The sequence below is a fragment of the Oncorhynchus kisutch genome, linkage group LG18 (assembly GCF_002021735.2).
Source record: "Oncorhynchus kisutch isolate 150728-3 linkage group LG18, Okis_V2, whole genome shotgun sequence".
In the NCBI taxonomy this organism is placed as follows: Eukaryota; Metazoa; Chordata; class Actinopteri; order Salmoniformes; family Salmonidae; genus Oncorhynchus; species Oncorhynchus kisutch.
This window is the reverse complement of record NC_034191.2, coordinates 11,322,500-11,336,287: the sequence shown is the minus strand read 5'-3', so window position 1 is coordinate 11,336,287 and position 13,788 is coordinate 11,322,500. Positions and strand designations below refer to the sequence as shown.

The 13,788-nt window shown below is 46.5% G+C and overlaps 1 long non-coding RNA gene across 1 annotated transcript in view; it reads left to right on the top strand.

The window, feature by feature from the left end:
• LOC116354836 (uncharacterized) overlaps positions 1-6,953 on the top strand; it is a 9,652-nt gene extending 2,699 nt beyond the window's left edge. Inside the window, exon 3 of the long non-coding RNA XR_004204070.1 lies at positions 6,680-6,953. This is a non-coding gene — a long non-coding RNA (uncharacterized LOC116354836). The remainder of the gene's footprint in view (positions 1-6,679) is intronic.
• Positions 6,954-13,788: the final 6,835 nt, after the last annotated feature.

The window sequence follows — 13,788 nt, the reverse complement described above, 5'->3', positions numbered from 1 at the left end:
GGTGTACAACGTAAAACACCAAATAATGCATGTGGAGCAGAATTAGGCCTATACCCGCTATTATCAAAATCCAGAAGAGAGACGTTAAATTTTATAACCAAACCTTCCATAACAAAGCCATCACCCACAGAGAGGTGAACCTGGAGAAGAGTCCCTTAAGCAAGCTGGTCCTGGGGCTCTGTTCACAAACACACCCCACAGAGCCCCAGGACAGCAGCACAATTAGACCCAACCAAATCATGAAAAAACTCAAAGATCATTCCTTGACACATTGGAAAGAATTAACAAAAAAACAGAGCAAACTAGAATGCTATTTGGCCCTAAACAGAGAGTACAGAGTGGCAGAATACCTGACCACTGTGACTGACCCAAATTTAAGGAAAGCTTTGACTATATACAGACTCAGTGAGCATAGCCTTGCTATTGAGAAAGGTCGCCGTAGGCAGACCTGGCTCTCATGAGAAGACAGGCTATGTGCACACTGCTCACAAAATGAGGTGGAAACTGAGCTACAATTCCTAACCTCCTGCCAAATGTATGCCCATATTAGAGACACATATTTCCCTCAGATTACACAGATTCACAAAGAATTCGAAAACAGATCAAATTTCTCTTAACTCCTATATCTACTGGATGAAATACCACAATGTGACATCACAGCAGCAAGATTAGTGACCTGTTGCCACAAGAAAAGGGTGTTACAACACTGCATATAGACGGTGATGGAGGAGAGAGGGGGAATAGAACAGAGAGGGTGATGGAGGAGAGAGGGGGAAGAGAACAGAAAGGGTGATGGAGGAGAGAGGATGGAGAGAACAGAGAGGGTGATGGAGGAGAGAGGATGGAGAGAACAGAGAGGGTGATGGAGGAGAGAGGATGGAGAGAACAGAGAGGGTGATGGGGAGAGAGGATGGAGAAAACAGAGAGGGTGATGGGGAAGAGAGGGGGAAGAGAACAGAGAGGGTGATGGAGGAGAGAGGATGGAGAGAACAGAGAGGGTGATGGAGGAGAGAGGATGGAGAGAACAGAGAGAGTGATGGGGAGAGAGGATGGAGAAAACAGAGAGGGTGATGGGGAGAGAGGATGGAGAAAACAGAGAGGGTGATGGGGAGAGAGGATGGAGAAAACAGAGAGGTGATGGGGAGAGAGGATGGAGAAAACAGAGAGGGTGATGGGGAGAGAGGATGGAGAAAACAGAGAGGGTGATGGGGAGAGAGGATGGAGAAAACAGAGAGGGTGATGGGGAGAGAGGATGGAGAAAACAGAGAGGGTGATGGGGAGAGAGGGGGAAGAGAACAGAGAGGGTGATGGAGGAGAGAGGATGGAGAGAACAGAGAGGGTGATGGAGGAGAGAGGATGGAGAGAACAGATGATGGAGAGAACAGAGAGGGTGATGGAGGAGAGAGGATGGAGAGAACAGAGAAGGTGATGGGGAGAAAGGATGGAGAGAACAGAGAGGGTGATGGAGGAGAGAGGATGGAGGGAACAGAGAGGGTGATGGAGGAGAGAGGATGGAGAGAACAGAGAGGGTGATGGAGGAGAGAGGATGGAGAGAACAGAGAAGGTGATGGGGAGAAAGGATGGAGAGAACAGAGAGGGTGATGGAGGAGAGAGGATGGAGGGAACAGAGAGGGTGATGGAGGAGAGAGGATGGAGAGAACAGAGAGGGTGATGGAGGAGAGAGAGAACAGAGAGGGTGATGGAGGAGAGAGGATGGAGAGAACAGAGAGGGTGATGGAGGAGAGAGGATGGAGAGAACAGAGAGGGTGATGGAGGAGAGAGGATGGAGAGAACAGAGAGGGTGATGGAGGAGAGAGGATGGAGAGAACAGAGAGGGTGATGGAGGAGAGAGAGAACAGAGAGGGTGATGGAGGAGAGAGGATGGAGAGAACAGAGAGGGTGATGGAGGAGAGAGGATGGAGAGAACAGAGAGGGTGATGGAGGAGAGAGGATGGAGAGAACAGAGAGGGTGATGGAGGAGAGAGAGAACAGAGAGGGTGATGGAGGAGAGAGGATGGAGAGAACAGAGAGGGTGATGGAGGAGAGAGGATGGAGAGAACAGAGAGGGTGATGGAGAAGAGAGGATGGAGAGAACAGAGAGGGTGAGGGAGGAGAGAGGATGGAGAGAACAGAGAGGGTGATGGAGGAGAGAGGATGGAGAGAACAGAGAGGGTGATGGAGGAGAGAGGATGAGAGAACAGAGAGGGTGGTGGAGGAGAGAGGATGGAGAGAACAGAGAGGGTGATGGAGGAGAGAGGATGGAGAGAACAGGGAGGGTGATGGAGGAGAGAGGATGGAGGGAACAGAGAGGGTGATGGAGGAGAGAGGATGGAGAGAACAGGGAGGGTGATGGAGGAGAGAGGATGGAGGGAACAGAGAGGGTGATGGAGGAGAGAGGATGGAGAGAACAGAGAGGGTGATGGAGGAGAGAGGATGGAGAGAACAGAGACGGTGATGGAGGAGAGAGAATGGAGAGAACAGAGAGGGTGATGGAGGAGAGAGAGAACAGAGAGGGTGATGGAGGAGAGAGGATGGAGAGAACAGAGAGGGTGATGGAGGAGAGAGGATGGAGAGAACAGAGAGGGTGATGGAAGAGAAAGAGAACAGAGAGGGCAATGGAGGAGAGAGCGAGGGGTGTCTGTTATACCTGCTATTGATACTGGGACTGTTCCCTTCACTCTGTTATTGTTGGAACCGACGCTAGATTAGAGAAGCAAGTACGGAGAGGGAACATTTAATTTAGCACAAACATGGAACAGGACAGGAACAGTGTCAGAACCAGGTAACACACAACAACAAATGACAATTAATGCAGAGGCGGGGAACAGAACTGGGGAACAGACCGATATTGGGGAGGTAACAAGTGATTGAGTCCAGGTGAGTCTAATGAATCTCTGATGCGCGTGACGAGGGAAGCAGGTTTGCGTAATGATGGTGGCATGAGTGCGTAATGCTGGGCAGCTTGGCGCCCTCTAGTACCACGGAGGGAGAGTGGGAGCTAGCGTGACAGTACCCCCCCCCCCTGGGGGCGTAGAAGCCCGACGTACCGGCAAAGGCGAGGGAGCCTGGTGAACCGGCTGATGATCCAGCTGAGGCCTGATGTGGGATGGGCGCCTGCCGAGCCAACCGGGGCAAGGAAACCTCTCAAGCCAACTAGGGCATGGAAGCCTGATGAGCCAGCTAGGGCATGGAAGCCTGACGAGCCAGCTAGGGCATGGAAGCCTGACGAGCCAGCTAAGGCATGGAAGCCTGACGAGCCAGCTAAGGCATGGAAGCCTGACGAGCCAGCTAAGGCATGGAAGCCTGACGAGCCAGCTAAGGCATGGAAGCCTGACGAGCCAGCTAAGGCATGGAAGCCTGACGAGCCAGCTAAGGCATGGAAGCCTGACGAGCCAGCTAAGGCATGGAAGCCTGACGAGCCAGCTAAGGCATGGAAGCCTGACGAGCCAGCTAAGGCACCCCTTGTTCCATCTATCAATACACCTCGGCAAACAAAAAGAGACAGAGGCATAAACTCTAGACTAACAGAAGGACAAAGACACAGGTACAGTGGCTTGTGAAAGTATTCACCCCCCTTGGCATTTTTCTTATTTTGTTGCCTTACAACCTGGAATTAAAATAGATTTTTTGGGGGGGGTTGTATCATTTGATTTACACAACACGTCTACCGAGTTCAAACCCCCGAGCTGACAAGGTACAAATCTGTCGTTCTGCCCCTGAACAGGCAGTTAACCCACTGTTCCCAGGCCGTAAATAAGAATGTGTTCTTAACTGACTTGCCTGGTTAAATAAAGGTAAAATAAAAAAATACCACTTTGAAGATGAGAAATAATTTTTTTTATTGTGAAATAAACAAGCCGCTGGGATTTTTCCCATTCTTCAAGGCAAAACTGCTCCAGCTCCTTCAAGTTGGATGGGTTCCGCTGGTGTACAGCAATCTTAAAGTCATACCACAGATTCTCAATTGGATTGAGGTCTTGGCTTTGACTTGCCCATTCCAAGACATTTAAATGTTTCCCCTAAAAACACTCAAGTGTTGCTTTAGCAGTATGCTTAGGGTCATTGTCCTGCTGGAAGGTGAACCGCCGTCCCAGTCTCAAATCTCTGGAAGACTGAAACAGGTTTCCCTCAAGAATTTCCCTTCCATCCATCATTCCTTCAATACTGACCAGTTTCCCAATCCCTGCCGATGAGAAACATCCCCACAGCACGATGCTGCCACCACCATGCTTCACTGTGAGGATGGTGGTCTCGGGTTGATGAGAGGTGTTGGGTTTGCACCAGACATAGCGTTTTCCTTGATGGCCAAAAAGCTCAATTTTAGTCTTATCTGTCCTGAGTACCTTCTTCCATATGTTTAGGGAGTTTCCCACATGCCTTTTGGTGAACAACATATCTAGCCTCTCTTCCGTAAAGCCCAACTCTGCGGAGTGTACGGCTTAAAGTGATTCTATGGACAGATACCCCAATCTTAAACGTACACAGACAGACAAACACAAGTAAACACAGCCAGCAGCTAACAGACCAGAAAGCTCCTGACACAACAGTAACACTAGCAGATTAAACACGTTTCACAGAGAGTCAAATGTCAGATAGCCTCCGACCAACCCTGCTTCTGCTTAAAACTTCCACGTCAGACCTCCCGAGTGGTGCATGATCTAAGGCACTGCATCGCAGTGCTAGCTGTGCCACTAGAGATCCTGGTGCATGGTCTAAGGCACTCTATCACAGTGCTAGCTGTGCCACTAGTGGAGGGTTTGGCCCAGCGTCGACCGGGTTAGTGGAGGGTTTGGCCCAGCGTCGACCGGGTTAGTGGAGGGTTTGGCCCAGCGTCGACCGAGTTAGTGGAGGGTTTGGCCCAGCGTCGACCGGGTTAGTGGAGGGTTTGGCCCAGCGTCGGATGTTCTTGTCTCATCGCTCACTAGCAACTCATGTGGCAGGCCACATGACAATGTCCTCCGACACTTTGGTGCGGCTGGCTTCCGGGTTAAGCGGGTGTTGTGTCAAGAAGCAGTGCGGCTTGACTGGGTCTTGTTTTGGAGGGCGCACGGCTCTCGACATTCACCTCTCCCGAGTCCGTACGGGAGTTGCACCGATGGGACAAGACTGTAACTACCAGTTGGGGAGAAAAAGGGCAAAAATATATATATAAACTTCCACGTCAGGACTGCTCATCTATTCCAGTTCACCCAATTCTCCCATTTCAATGCAACTGATTAAGGTCCGTTCTGTAGGAGATTATATTTCTGAACATGTATTATATGTATATGTATCTGTGGATGCATTAGATACATATACATATTGTACACAGTGAATCTCTCCAGAATTCCTTTCAATATTAGATTGGGTAAATGTCAATGTCTTAGTGTCAACATATTTCATGCTCATGGCGACTGCCCACATTCATTGATGTAATGAGTGACCACGTCTACTCCGTCTGAGCTACAGGTGAACACGTGCCTGTATCCTGTCCAACGCCATTGTGGAGATCTCAGCATCACCATGACAACGGTGGAACTGCTTGACCTTCTGACCTGTGTCCACCAGCCAGATCACTGCTGATCACCTGAGAGAGAAAGAGAGAGAAGAGAGATAGAGAAGAGAGAGGGGGGGAGAGGATGGAGAGGGTGGTTGGGGAGAGAGAGAGAGAGGTGGGGGGAGAAGGATAGAGAAAGGAGAGAGAGAGGCAGGGGTGGGAAGAGAGAGAGAAAGATATGGGTGAGAGACAGACAGAGAGAGAAAGCATGTAGCTGTAGATGACTGTGTTCCTGTGTGTGTACCTGTCTGAACAGGCTCTTATAGAGGAAGCATGTGACAGGGTTCTCATGGCTGGTGACTCTCCTACGGAGGAGCTGTCATGCCCTGATCTGTTTCACCTGTCTTTGTGATTGTCTCCACCCACTTCCAGGTGTCTCCTGTTTTCCCCATTAGTCCCCGGTTTATTTATCCCTGTGTTTCCTGTCTCTCTGAGCCAGTTCGTCTTGTTTTCCCCATTAGTCCCCAGTGTATTTATCCCTGTGTTTCCTGTTTCACTGTGCCAGTTCGTCTTGTTTTCCCCATTAGTCCACAGTATATTTATCCCTGTGTTTCCTGTCTTTCTGTGCCAGTTCGTCTTGTTTTCCCCATTAGTCCCATGAGTGTATTTATCCCTGTGTTTCCTGTCTCTCTGTGCCAGTTTGTCTTGTTTTCCCCATTAGTCCCCAGTGTATTTATCCCTGTGTTTCCTGTCTCTCTGTGCCAGTTCGTCTTGTCTTGCCAAGTCAATCAGCATTTCTCCTAGCTGCTATTTTTCCCAGTCTCTGTTTTTTCCCTAGCCCTCCTGGTTTTGACCCTTGCCTGTCCTGACGCTTGCCTGACCACTCTGCCTGTTCTGACCTCGAGCCTGCCTATCCCCTTGTACTGTTAAGACTTGGACCTGTTCACTGAACCCCTGCCTGTTCTGACCTCGAGCCTGCCTATTTCCTGGTACTGTCTGGACTCTGACCTGTTCACTGAACCCCTGCCTGTTCTGACCTCGAGACTGCCTATTTCCTGGTACTGTTTGGACTCTGACCTAGTTTATGAACTCTCGCCTGTCCCCGACCTGACATTTGTCTACCCCTTTTGGTATTAATAAATATCGGAGCTCAACCATCTGCCTCCTGTGTCTGCATTTGGGTCTCGCCTTGTGCCCTTACAGGAGCAGACTGTCGAAGGAGAAGACGAAGAAGAGAAGAGAGAAGAAGAGGAGGCGTGAACTCTCTGTCTGGTGTAAGATGGCAGCAATACGCTGAATAATGACCAGACACATCCCACAACCTGAGAGAAGAGAGGGAAAGTTGTCTTAAAGTCTTCAACATAAAAAAATAAGTCTATGCCAAAATCTTTATGTTTTATTTTAGATTAAGGCCTGCATATTTAATCTAATGCAAATGTCTATGACACGTAACAACATTACAATACTACACACAGTCTCCACAGTCTCCACTTCCACTTCTTCTTCTTCTGTCTCTCACCTTGTCCTTGGAGAAGCTGATCAGCTGTTTCTTGCCCAGTATGAAGCGTAACACTGCTCATGTGACCTCTGAGTACACCCACTTGGTTTAGAGATCACATAGGGTTTCCACAGCAACACCTTGTTGTTACAACCAATGAGAAGTAAGAATAGATATTAGAATATGGGGGGAGTTCTGAGTACCTGTCAGATTCATCCCAGGACAGCTGTGACTCTGAGGAAGGTGGCACCTCCCTCCAGCCAATCACCATGCTGCTCTGGGGGGCTGGTGCTGCATGACACCAACGCCTCGAGACAGCCCAGGAAACGCACCGCCGGAAACAGGACGTAGACTAGTAGGATGAGGTCACCCCTAAACATTGATCTAAGGTCAGTATATCATACAAAGAGGTGAGGAAAATGAAAAGGAGAGGGATGAGGAGAGAGAGAGGATGACGACGAGGAGGGAGAGGATGACGGCGAGGAGGGAGAGGATGACGGCGAGGAGGGAGAGGATGACGGCGAGGAGGGAAAGGAGGAAGATAAGTTAGATGAGTTGCAAAGAGTGGATAAGTAGCAAGATATATCGACAAAGCTGCCCTACATACAGAGAGCATTAAAGTTTTTTGTTGTTGTGGCTGACACACACAGACACACACACAGACACACACACACACACACACACACACACACAAACACACACACACAAACACACACACACACACACACACACAAACACACACACACACACACATGTTTACTATCAGACCCCGTGTGTAATTACAGGAACAGGAGGGGTGCCGAAAGCGTCAAATGAGCATCATCAAACAGAATATGATTCTCTCCATAGTGGGTCCCAGGCAGGGTTCAGCTGGAGCTTGTGCTCTGTCAGAAGTCATGAGGCATCAATCTCTCTCTCTGTCTCTCATCTCTCCCTCCCTTTCTGACCCTTTCCTTTTCTCCTTTCCTCTCTCTCTCCACATCTCTCTCCCCCTTTTCCAAATGTCCTCTCACTTCCCGCCCTTCTCTTCTATCTCCCCCTCTCTCTGTCTCTCTCTCTCTCTGTCTCTCTCTCTGTCTCTCTCTCGCTCTCTCTCTGTCTCTCTCTCTCTCTCTCTCTCTCTCTCTGTGTCTCTCTCTCTCTCTGTCTCTCTCTCTCTCTATCTCTCTCTCTGTCTCTCTCTCTCTCTGTCTCTCTCTCTCTCTCTCTCTCTCTCTCTGTCTCTCTATCTCTCTCTCTCTCTCTCTCTGTCTCTCTCTCTCTCTCTCTCTCTCTCTCTCTCTCTCTCTCTCTCTCTCTCTCTCTCTCTCTCTCTGTGTCTCTATTCAATGTAAGGTCTTTATTAACATGGTAAACATATGTTAACGTTGCCAAAGCAAGTCAAGTAGATAATAAACAAAAGTGAAAAAAACTATAAAAATGTACATTACACTCACAAAGGTCCCAAAAGAGTAAAGACATTTCAAATGTCATATTATGTCCAAATAGTTATTTGTGTGTCTGTGTAATCTAAAGGGTAATATGTGACTGGCCAGCTCAAATCAGTCTCACGTAGGAACATTTGAAATAGTTTTTTATACATTGGATATAAGCAGAGACTCAGAGCTACAAAATGGTAGATCACACACTGCATTTTTGAGGAACAATGGGGGGGAAAATTCTGCTTTGAAAGTTGATAAACTTGTAAACACACTTTAGAGAAAAGAGCCTTTGAATGTTTTGGTACCTACTGGGGAGCTCTTCTTTTGTCTACACCCATTCAGCATTGTTCACACCCTCTTAAACCAGCCCCACGCATATCTTTACGGATTCACATGTGAGGTCATGTAGTAAACAGTGAGTAGTGTAGTAAAGAGTAAGACTTACAGTGGTAGTAGCCTATACAATAGGAACAATTCCAGCTAAACAGAAAGTGTCCAGACAAAAAACATTTAATAAATATTAGATGATGCTTGCCCAGACTTGTCTAATGGTTCATGTGAAAGAAATGCTACAACCCCCAGCCACATCCAGTGGTGGAAAATATACTCAATTATCATACTTGAGTAAAAGTATAAATAATTGAAAATGCCTTATATTAAAAAAATGTTTTTTTACATTTGATGGATAGCCAGGGGCACAATGTACTTAAGTATCAAAAGTAAAAATATTAACCATTTCAAATTCCTTATATTAAGCCAACCAGATGGCACAATTGTCGTTTTTATTTTTAATGTTATTGACGGATAGCCAGGGGTACACTTCAACACTCAGACATAATTTACACACAAAGCATTTGTGTTTTGTGAGTCTGCTGGATCAAATGCAGTAGGGATGACCAGGGATGTTCTCTTGATAAGTGTGTGAATTGGACAATTGTCCTGTCGAAACGTAACGAGTACTTTTGGGTGTCAAGGAAAATGATTTCTTTAGGAATGTAGTGATGTAAAAGTCAAAGTTGTATGGAGTAAAATGTACATTATTTTATTTACGAATGTAGTGTAGTGTCACATATCCCTCTCCAGCCTCTAGGTCATCAGGCTGCTGATTATCCCACACACCTGTCTCCATCGTCTTGTGCACCTGCTCCTCATGACACTCACCTGGACTCCATCACCTTAAAAAATACCAACTACCTTCCCTATGCCAATGGTTGAAACTCAAGCTACTATATTTGCAGATGATATTACAATTTATGCAGCAAGACAATCGGTTCAACAGGTACAGCAAGCTTTACAAGGAGATTTGGAGAATATCAGGAAATGGGTTTGCCGAAACAAACTTGCTTTAAACACCAAGAAAACCAAAATTATGTTGGTCTGTTCAACTAGGAAAAGGCCAAAACAGCATGGAATAGAATTAAGCATGGGAGGAGTACAAATTGAAGAAGTGGCAGAAACCAAACTAGTGAGTGCAGCTAGACATCTGCTTATCATGGTCGTCTCAAATAACTCATCTATGTAAAGAAAAATATTAAAACAGCATAATCAGAAGGATAGCTAAATATTTACCAGGGAAAATCCTTCAGCAAATAACACAAGCATTAATTGAGTCAGGTGAACTACTGTTCTGTGGTCTGGGGAAATGCATCATCAAGTGAAGTTAGGAGGCTGCAGAATGCACAGAATAAAGCAGCAAGGAGTGTTTTACGGTGGCGATATGGTTCTTCTGTTGCAGTCATGCGCAGTGTTCTTGGTTGGTCATCAGTCGACAAGATAATTGAAAAAAACATGCATACGTGTTTCCTCAACTCCGTAGTTGATGAATGCGCTGTTGGATGACATGCCTTTATCAACAAAGTAGTTGACTTGTTGTGGTTTTCCTTCACAGCAAACACCAAAAAGGCCACACCTGCGAGGAGTTAAAAAGTAGATGGGACCTGGCTGCATAGGGTCAGAAGGATAGTGCACCTGCAAACAATGAAAGAACATTGAGATAAATTACAATTGATTGTCTCACCCGTCAATCTGTCTTTACACCGCTCAGTGCCTGCCTCCCATATCAGTATAAAGGAGGAAATGTTGCTTACTTGTTGAGCAAAATCAAAGCTGTAATGATGTTTTTACTTGCTGGTTCAGTAGGGGCCCCCAGAGACAACTGCAGATCTTGACAGGTGGTCTTGCAGTCAGCAACCATCTTCTGGTAGACCAACCGCTCACTCTCAACAAGCAGGAGATGCTGCTCTTGCTTCTTCAGCTGATTTATTAACCGTTTCTGGCAGATCTGAAGACCTGATAGTTGTTCCTCTGGCACTGCCAGCACAGGTCTGTCCTGGGCTTAGTGCTTGAGATGTGGGGCAGCAGTTTTCTCCACAGATTCCTGAAGGAAGACAGCCTGAATACACGTACCTCTGGAAAATACAGAAAAAATGTGAGATCAATAAAAGTAGTGCCATCATGTTGGAGGTCAATTAAATAATCAAAACGTGTTGTTTATGCTTTACATACCAAGTGTTGTCATCGATTCCTTGTAGAGACGCCATACTGCTTCTTTTGTCACATGTGATGGCAGCAGCTTTCCACCAAAGTGTTTACGTCCTGGGTGGTGTCCCGGTAATACAATTGCATTATCCTCTGTGTAGTTGTTGATGAAGGTCACCACCCACAGTCCTCATGTTTCAGGTGTAAACAGCGTTGGGGTCTTTTGTTTAGACATGTAACGTTAACATTAGGTAGCTAAAAAAATGAACTAAAATCCCAATCCATAGAGTAACGTTAGCAACTCAGCCATCTAACCTCCGCTAACGTTAGCAACTCAGCCATCTAACCTCCGCTAACGTTAGCAACTCAGCCATCTAACCTCCGCTAACGTTAGCAACTCAGCCATCTAACCTCCGCTAACGTTAGCAACTCAGCCATCTAACCTCCGCTAACGTTAGCAACTCAGCCATCTAACCTCCGCTAACGTTAGCAACCCAGCCATCTAACCTCCGCTAACGTTAGCAACTCAGCCATCTAACCTCCGCTAACGTTAGCAACCCAGCCATCTAACCTCCGTAACGTTAGCAACTCAGCCATCTAACCTCCGCTAACGTTAGCAACTCAGCCATCTAACCTCCGCTAACGTTAGCAACTCAGCCATCTAACCTCCGCTAACGTTAGCAACTCAGCCATCTAACCTCCGCTAACGTTAGCAACTCAGCCATCTAACCTCCGCTAACGTTAGCAACTCAGCCATCTAACCTCCGCTAACGTTAGCAACTCAGCCATCTAACCTCCGCTAACGTTAGCAACTCAGCCATCTAACCTCCGCTAACGTTAGCAACCCAGCCATCTAACCTCCGCTAACGTTAGCAACTCAGACATCTAACCTCCGCTAACGTTAGCAACCCAGCCATCTAACCTCCGCTAATGTTAGCAACTCAGCCATCTAACCTCCGCTAACGTTAGCAACCCAGCCATCTAACCTCCGCTAACGTTAGCAACTCAGACATCTAACCTCCGCTAACGTTAGCAACCCAGCCATCTAACCTCCGCTAACGTTAGCAACTCAGACATCTAACCTCCGCTAACGTTAGCAACCCAGCCATCTAACCTCCGCTAACGTTAGCAACTCAGACATCTAACCTCCGCTAACGTTAGCAACTCAGCCATCTAACCTCCGCTAACGTTAGCAACCCAGCCATCTAACCTCCGCTAACGTTAGCAACTCAGCCATCTAACCTCCGCTAACGTTAGCAACTCAGCCATCTAACCTCCGCTAACGTTAGCAACTCAGCCATCTAACCTCCGCTAACGTTAGCTAGCTAACAGCAAGCTTTCACTTGTTTTTTTTTGTTTAAACATGTTTTTATTTATTTTATTTTATTTAACTAGGTCAGTTAAGAACAAATTCTTATTTTCAATGACGGCCTAGGAACAGTGGGTTAACTGCCTGTTCAGGGGCAGAACAACAGATTTTGTACCTTGTCAGCTCGGGGATTTGAACTTGCAACCTTTCAGTTACTAGTCCAACGCTCTAAACACTAGGCTACCCTGCCTCCCCAAATGTAACTTTTTTTACCTAAATCAAGGATTTCCTCATCGTCTGATTCATTTTCAGAGTCAGAGAGAATCAGCACGATCGTCCTCCAGAAAGTCCATCACAACTTCTGTTGAGAGCGCCTGATAAATAAAGGGCGGAAATGTTATTGAGAGCAGTAGCAACATATTTGCAGTTCTCCATGGCTAACGTAATATCTTTCGATCAAACTACAGTAGAAAGGATTATCTACACATTACGAGCAGCTCATTTTATTGACACAAGATGCAACACCACTGACCAATCCAAACTCATCTCCTCGGCATGTCCAGCCCAGTCATTATCTCAGTCAATTTCCACCTGAATCACGTGCCCAAAGTAAACTACCTGTTGCTCAGGCCCTGAAGCCCTGAAGCCCTGAAGCCCTGAACCAGGACATGCATATAATTGGTACTATTGGAAACACTGAAGTTTGTAGAAATGCTAAAATAATGTAGGAGAATATATCACAGTAGATATGGTAGGAGAAAATCCAAAGAAAAATCAACAGGAATATTCTATTTTTTGTTTAATATCCACCATTTTTATGATTATTTATTTGAATTACCCTTCAGTTTCACAGGAAGTTGTCCCGCCAGCGGGATGCCTAGGCTTAAGAACAGGAAGTTGTCCCGCCAGCGGGATGCCTAGGCTTAAGAACAGGAAGTTGTCCCGCCAGCGGGATGCCTAGGCTTAAGAACAGGAAGTTGTCCCGCCAGCGGGATGCCTAGGCTTAAGAACAGGAAGTTGTCCCGCCAGCGGGATGCCTGGGCTTAAGAACAAGAAGTTGTTAAGAAGTTAACTATATTATTTGTATTTACAGATGACAAGTTTGATATTAAGGCACATGAAAGTTCACATGTTCGAGGAGGCATTTCTGCCAAAAAAAAACACATTTTGGAAAAAAAGAAATGTTGTGCTCAAAAGGCTCTCCTGTGAAGTTGTGACTTGCGACATACATCTAGTTTCCTGAATTTGTTGACACACAATAGCAAGGCTATGCTCACTGAGTCTGTACATAGTCAAAGCTTTCCTTAAGTTTGGGTCAGTCACAGTAGTCAGGTATTCTGCCACTGTGTACTCTCTGCTTAGGGCGAAATCATATCCTAGTTTGCTCTGTTCTTTCCAATGTGTTAAGTAATTATCTTTTTGTTTTCTCATGATTTGGTTGGGTCTAATTGTGTTGCTGTCCTGGGGCTCTGTGGGGTCTGTTTTTGTTTGTGAACAGAGCCCCAGGACCAGCTTAATTAGGAGACTCTTCTCCAGATTAATCTCTCTGTGGGTGATGGCTTTCTTCAGGGGGGGTTTTGAATTGCTTCCTTTTAGATGGTTGTAG